The sequence below is a fragment of the Danio rerio genome, chromosome 5 (assembly GCF_052040795.2).
Source record: "Danio rerio strain M-AB ecotype USA chromosome 5, GRCz13ab, whole genome shotgun sequence".
In the NCBI taxonomy this organism is placed as follows: domain Eukaryota; kingdom Metazoa; phylum Chordata; class Actinopteri; order Cypriniformes; family Danionidae; genus Danio; species Danio rerio.
The window spans coordinates 21,786,962-21,794,478 of NC_141025.1; the positions used below are offsets into that span (position 1 = coordinate 21,786,962).

General features: G+C 37.5%; 1 long non-coding RNA gene across 1 annotated transcript; it reads left to right on the forward strand.

Annotated features, from left to right (window-relative positions):
* The first annotated feature begins 2,265 nt into the window (after window positions 1–2,265).
* LOC148679706 (uncharacterized) lies at window positions 2,266–7,110 on the forward strand. Its single transcript, XR_015944603.1, has 4 exons — window positions 2,266–2,420; window positions 3,085–3,443; window positions 4,944–5,007; window positions 6,400–7,110. It is a non-coding gene; the product is annotated as an uncharacterized LOC148679706 (long non-coding RNA).
* The last annotated feature ends 407 nt before the right edge of the window (window positions 7,111–7,517 follow it).

The following is a 7,517-nucleotide window of genomic DNA, read 5'->3' on the forward strand; positions in this document are numbered from 1 at the left end:
GTTAAATTATAGCACTCAGTTACAGCATTTAAAACAAGCGGATGTTCTTGGTTTGTTAAACAGCGATTTAACAACAGGTACCAAGTTAACGGTGCGCAATACATCTGACACATGAACTCTGGATAGGCTGACTTCAATTCTACGTTCTACTCATAAGTAGGCTACTTGTCATCTGTAGGCATGATAAACTTGTACATTGTCAGCTTACCTTGACTATGAGGTCTCTTCAGCAGCTTGGAAATGAGCTGAGCAGAAACTAGGGATTCACTCTCTCACGCCGAGCCCCTTGAGTGCGAATTCGCATTCAGATGCTCAGTGTGTCTCTTCCACTGTGGTGATCGATCGAAGAACGGGGAGCCTGGAGGCGCGCGCACTGAATGGTAGATCTGCGAATGACTGTCTAGTTGATTATTTGCTTAGAGATCAGTGCGGTTTTGCATGCCTCGCTGAGTTTTCCAATCCCAGTTATTCCCGATCGCAGCTGCCGCAGAATCCGCACACGCGCTGCCTTTTACACCGTCGCGCGCTCAGAGCAGCACGCGCGCGCCAACACCGCGGCCACATACTGTAGTACCTGCTCCCCGCTCCTCTTCCTCACGGGCAGCGAATCGGGTCAGAATGGAGGTGTCCTGTTTATTTTAACGCTGTCAGGAGAGCTGTCTGTCTCTTCTCGAGTACGCGGCGCGTGCCTCACATCCCTGCGGTTCACGGCAACAGCAGCAGCAGCCCGACAGCACTGCCTACAGTCCTCACACAGACACAGCACGACGCGCATTATTAAATAAATAAAAGCGACATGAGACGAATAAACCCACTGCTCGAGCACCGCATTCCGTAAAACACCGTGACAGGAAATAACAAATAGGCTACTTTTCATTGATTAAATGCGCATAGCGTTAGGTGTGGGATATGATTATTTAGATATAGAATGGGCTACATTTCATTTACTAATTGAATTAACTTTATGGATAGGGTTATGAAATAGGCCTGGTGCTGTTCTATAACCGGTTTAATCACTATCAATATAGCTAGATTGTTGTTGAAACCCGTGAATCATGAATTTAATCGCTCAGTGATAGTTCACACAAGTATTATTCATTTACACGCTGTTTTATATTTCCTTCTGTTAAACGACAAAATATTTTAAAGCTACTATGGAAGTCAATGGTTACAGGTTTTAACTTTCTTAAAGATATCTGGTTTTATGTTCGACAGAATACTTGGTTTGGAACAACCTGAGTGTGAGTGAATTGTGAGTAAATTCTCATTTTTGGGTGAATTATCTTTACTTGGTGCCAAAATATATGATGATCAGTTGTGCATTTTGCCAATTGATTCAAGACCAAGAGTAAACAATGTTCTTATATCAAGAGACACGCATACCGATATAAATAATTTTAAACTAAGAACTTGACCATGCATGATTACTGCAGCTGGTCAGGAGCAGGCCTCGTGCACGCCACTTTCATCCCTTAATTGACATTTGCATCAAATCGATACGTTTTTACATAAAATTTACATACATCTTTTACCAGCTTAAATTCTGCAACTCTTCTAAACATCGCTGATGTTTATTGCAGATAAATGAATTTAATGTAGCCTACGTCGTTTTGCACTGCTGGTGAACATGGCTCCGCTTGGTTGAACCGTTTTAGAGAATGAATCACTTGAACCAGCTCGGTTCCGGTGATTCTTCGGTCACTGACAGACCGCAGCTTATTTTCATGTGTTCATTTGACAGATGTGTCTATCAGAAGGGCATGCACTAAATTCCAGGGGTTTCATTACCACGACGTAAAATGGGCGTGGCTTGGTCGGCGTTTGGGAAACGCCCCCTTAAAGAAAAAAAACAATACTGAGAGGTCACCGATCATGCGCAGTACATGTTCTTTTTTAGCGCGGTCATTTCAAACCGGATGATTATGGATAAAGAACCTACCGCGGTGGATAATGAAGGAAAAAAACAATCATACAGGTTTTTTTTGTTTGTTTTTATAATGTTATATTTTAAAGATTTCATTAGCAAAAACATATGACCTCGTTTTACTCCGTTTTACTGTCTCTGGGCTTTTGTACTTCCATGGTAACGTAAACCAAGTAATAATGGTTGTGGTAAGATTAACCGTGTTTTTGTAGTTTAAAATATGGTATTCAGTCATGTTTAAACAAATAAATGCCACATTTTTCTGTAATAAACCGTGGATAATTTTTCTTTCTCAATCTTAGTTAATTAACATAACTCATATTTATTTTCTATTTTTATTTAAAGTCATCATACACAAAACAACTGAGATCAGGACAGGTATCTGATGTTAACTAATATAAAAGTGATCATACATGAAACACCTGGGATCAGGACAGGTATCTGATGTTAACTAATATAAAAGTGATCATACATGAAACCCCTGAGATCAGGACAGGTATCTGATGTTAACTAATATAAAAGTGATCATACATGAAACCCCTGAGATCAGGACAGGTATCTGATGTTAACTAATATAAAAGTGATCATACATGTAACCCCTGGGATCAGGACAGGTATCTGATGTTACTGTATATAATATAAAAGTGATCATACATGAAACACCTGGGATCAGGACAGGTATCTGATGTTAATGTATATAAAAGTGATCATACATGAAACCCCTGAGATCAGGACAGGTATCTGATGTTAACTAATATAAAAGTGATCATACATGTAACCCCTGGGATCAGGACAGGTATCTGATGTTACTGTATATAATATAAAAGTGATCATACATGAAACACCTGGGATCAGGACAGGTATCTGATGTTAACTTATATAAAAGTGATCATACATGAAACCCCTGGGATCAGGACAGGTATCTGATGTTAATGTATATAAAAGTGATCATACATGAAACCCCTGAGATCAGGACAGGTATCTGATGTTAACTTATATAAAAGTGATCATACATGTAACCCCTGGGATCAGGACAGGTATCTGATGTTACTGTATATAATATAAAAGTGATCATACATGAAACACCTGGGATCAGGACAGGTATCTGATGTTAATGTATATAAAAGTGATCATACATGAAACCCCTGGGATCAGGACAGGTATCTGATGTTAACTAATATAAAAGTGATCATACATGAAACCCCTGGCATCAGGACAGGTATCTGATGTTACTGTATATAATATAAAAGTGATCATACATGAAACACCTGGGATCAGGACAGGTATCTGATGTTACTGTATATAAAAGTGATCATACATGAAACCCCTGAGATCAGGACAGGTATCTGATGTTACTGTATATAAAAGTGATCATACATGAAACCCCTGGGATCAGGACAGGTATCTGATGTTACTGTATATAAAAGTGATCATACATGAAACCCCTGAGATCAGGACAGGTATCTGATGTTACTGTATATAAAAGTGATCATACATGAAACCCCTGGGATCAGGACAGGTATCTGATGTTACTGTATATAAAAGTGATCATACATGAAACACCTGAGATCAGGACAGGTATCTGATGTTAATGTATATAAAAGTGATCATACATGAAACCCCTGAGATCAGGACAGGTATCTGATGTTACTGTATATAATATAAAAGTGATCATACATGAAACCCCTGAGATCAGGACAGGTATCTGATGTTACTGTATATAAAAGTGATCATACATGAAACCCCTGAGATCAGGACAGGTATCTGATGTTACTGTATATAAAAGTGATCATACATGAAACACCTGAGATCAGGACAGGTATCTGATGTTAACTAATATAAAAGTGATCATACATGAAACACCTGGAATCAGGACAGGTATCTGATGTTACTGTATATAAAAGTGATCATACATGAAACACCTGAGATCAGGATAGGTATCTGATGTTAACTAATATAAAAGTGATCATACATGAAACACCTGGGATCAGGACAGGTATCTGATGTTACTGTATATAAAAGTGATCATACATGAAACACCTGAGATCAGGACAGGTATCTGATGTTAACTAATATAAAAGTGATCATACATGAAACACCTGGAATCAGGACAGGTATCTGATGTTACTGTATATAATATAAAAGTGATCATACATGAAACCCCTGAGATCAGGACAGGTATCTGATGTTACTGTATATAATATAAAAGTGATCATACATGAAACCCCTGAGATCAGGACAGGTATCCGATGTTACTGTATATAAAAGTGATCATACATGAAACCCCTGAGATCAGGACAGGTATCTGATGTTACTGTATATAAAAGTGATCATACATGAAACACCTGGGATCAGGACAGGTATCTGATGTTACTGTATATAAAAGTGATCATACATGAAACACCTGAGATCAGGACAGGTATCTGATGTTAACTAATATAAAAGTGATCATACATGAAACACCTGGAATCAGGACAGGTATCTGATGTTACTGTATATAATATAAAAGTGATCATACATGAAACCCCTGAGATCAGGACAGGTATCTGATGTTACTGTATATAATATAAAAGTGATCATACATGAAACCCCTGAGATCAGGACAGGTATCTGATGTTACTGTATATAAAAGTGATCATACATGAAACCCCTGAGATCAGGACAGGTATCTGATGTTACTGTATATAAAAGTGATCATACATGAAACACCTGAGATCAGGACAGGTATCTGATGTTACTGTATATAAAAGTGATCATACATGAAACACCTGAGATCAGGACAGGTATCTGATGTTACTGTATATAAAAGTGATCATACATGTAACCCCTGGGATCAGGACAGGTATCTGATGTTACTGTATATAAAAGTGATCATACATGAAACCCCTGGGATCAGGACAGGTATCTGATGTTACTGTGTATAAAAGTGATCATACATGAAACACCTGAGATCAGGACAGGTATCTGATGTTAACTAATATAAAAGTGATCATACATGAAACACCTGGGATCAGGACAGGTATCTGATGTTAATGTATATAATATAAAAGTGATCATACATGAAACACCTGGAATCAGGACAGGTATCTGATGTTACTGTATATAATATAAAAGTGATCATACATGAAACACCTGGGATCAGGACAGGTATCTGATGTTAATGTATATAATATAAAAGTGATCATACATGAAACCCCTGAGATCAGGACAGGTATCTGATGTTACTGTATATAAAAGTGATCATACATGAAACTCCTGAGATCAGGACAGGTATCTGATGTTACTGTATATAAAAGTGATCATACATGAAACACCTGGGATCAGGACAGGTATCTGATGTTACTGTATATAATATAAAAGTGATCATACATGAAACCCCTGAGATCAGGACAGGTATCTGATGTTACTGTATATAAAAGTGATCATACATGAAACCCCTGAGATCAGGACAGGTATCTGATGTTACTGTATATAAAAGTGATCATACATGAAACCCCTGGGATCAGGACAGGTATCTGATGTTACTGTATATAAAAGTGATCATACATGAAACACCTGAGATCAGGACAGGTATCTGATGTTAATGTATATAAAAGTGATCATACATGAAACCCCTGAGATCAGGACAGGTATCTGATGTTACTGTATATAATATAAAAGTGATCATACATGAAACCCCTGAGATCAGGACAGGTATCTGATGTTACTGTATATACTATAAAAGTGATCATACATGAAACCCCTGAGATCAGGACAGGTATCTGATGTTACTGTATATAAAAGTGATCATACATGAAACCCCTGAGATCAGGACAGGTATCTGATGTTACTGTATATAAAAGTGATCATACATGAAACCCCTGGGATCAGGACAGGTATCTGATGTTACTGTATATAAAAGTGATCATACATGAAACCCCTGAGATCAGGACAGGTATCTGATGTTACTGTATATAAAAGTGATCATACATGAAACCCCTGAGATCAGGACAGGTATCTGATGTTACTGTATATAAAAGTGATCATACATGAAACACCTGAGATCAGGACAGGTATCTGATGTTAATGTATATAAAAGTGATCATACATGAAACCCCTGAGATCAGGACAGGTATCTGATGTTACTGTATATAATATAAAAGTGATCATACATGAAACACCTGGGATCAGGACAGGTATCTGATGTTACTGTATATAATATAAAAGTGATCATACATGAAACCCCTGGGATCAGGACAGGTATCTGATGTTACTGTATATAAAAGTGATCATACATGAAACACCTGAGATCAGGACAGGTATCTGATGTTAATGTATATAAAAGTGATCATACATGAAACCCCTGAGATCAGGACAGGTATCTGATGTTACTGTATATAAAAGTGATCATACATGAAACCCCTGAGATCAGGACAGGTATCTGATGTTACTGTATATAAAAGTGATCATACATGAAACACCTGAGATCAGGACAGGTATCTGATGTTACTGTATATAAAAGTGATCATACATGAAACACCTGAGATCAGGACAGGTATCTGATGTTAATGTATATAAAAGTGATCATACATGAAACCCCTGGGATCAGGACAGGCATCTGATGTTACTGTATATAAAAGTGATCATACATGAAACACCTGGGATCAGGACAGGTATCTGATGTTACTGTATATAAAAGTGATCATACATGAAACACCTGGGATCAGGACAGGTATCTGATGTTACTGTATATAAAAGTGATCATGCATGAAACCCCTGAGATCAGGACAGGTATCTGATGTTAATATATATAATATAAAAGTGATCATACATGAAACCCCTGAGATCAGGACAGGTATCTGATGTTACTGTATATAATATAAAAGTGATCATACATGAAACCCCTGAGATCAGGACAGGTATCTGATGTTACTGTATATAATATAAAAGTGATCATACATGAAACCCCTGGGATCAGGACAGGTATCTGATGTTACTGTATATAATATAAAAGTGATCATACATGAAACCCCTGAGATCAGGACAGGTATCTGATGTTACTGTATATAATATAAAAGTGATCATACATGAAACCCCTGGGATCAGGACAGGTATCTGATGTTACTGTATATAAAAGTGATCATACATGAAACCCCTGAGATCAGGACAGGTATCTGATGTTAACTAATATAAAAGTGATCATACATGAAACCCCTGGCATCAGGACAGGTATCTGATGTTACTGTATATAATATAAAAGTGATCATACATGAAACCCCTGGCATCAGGACAGGTATCTGATGTTACTGTTTATGATATATAAAGTATTTGACACAAAAGCCCTGGGATCGGGACAGGTATCTTAAGTTATAACAGTATTAATGTAATCTGAGAGGTAACTTAAGTTAATTTGTTTAATATAACATACACTGATTTCACATGAAACACCTGATCAGGACAGCTATTTTAAAGTACTGCATATAAAAGGCATTGGACACAAAACCCCTGCGAATACGTACAGGTATTTGAATCAAACGGCTGTTTTCACAATCTGCGCATGATCCGTGACCTATGCAAATTCACATATAGGCCACGCCCACCCGATGACGTAATA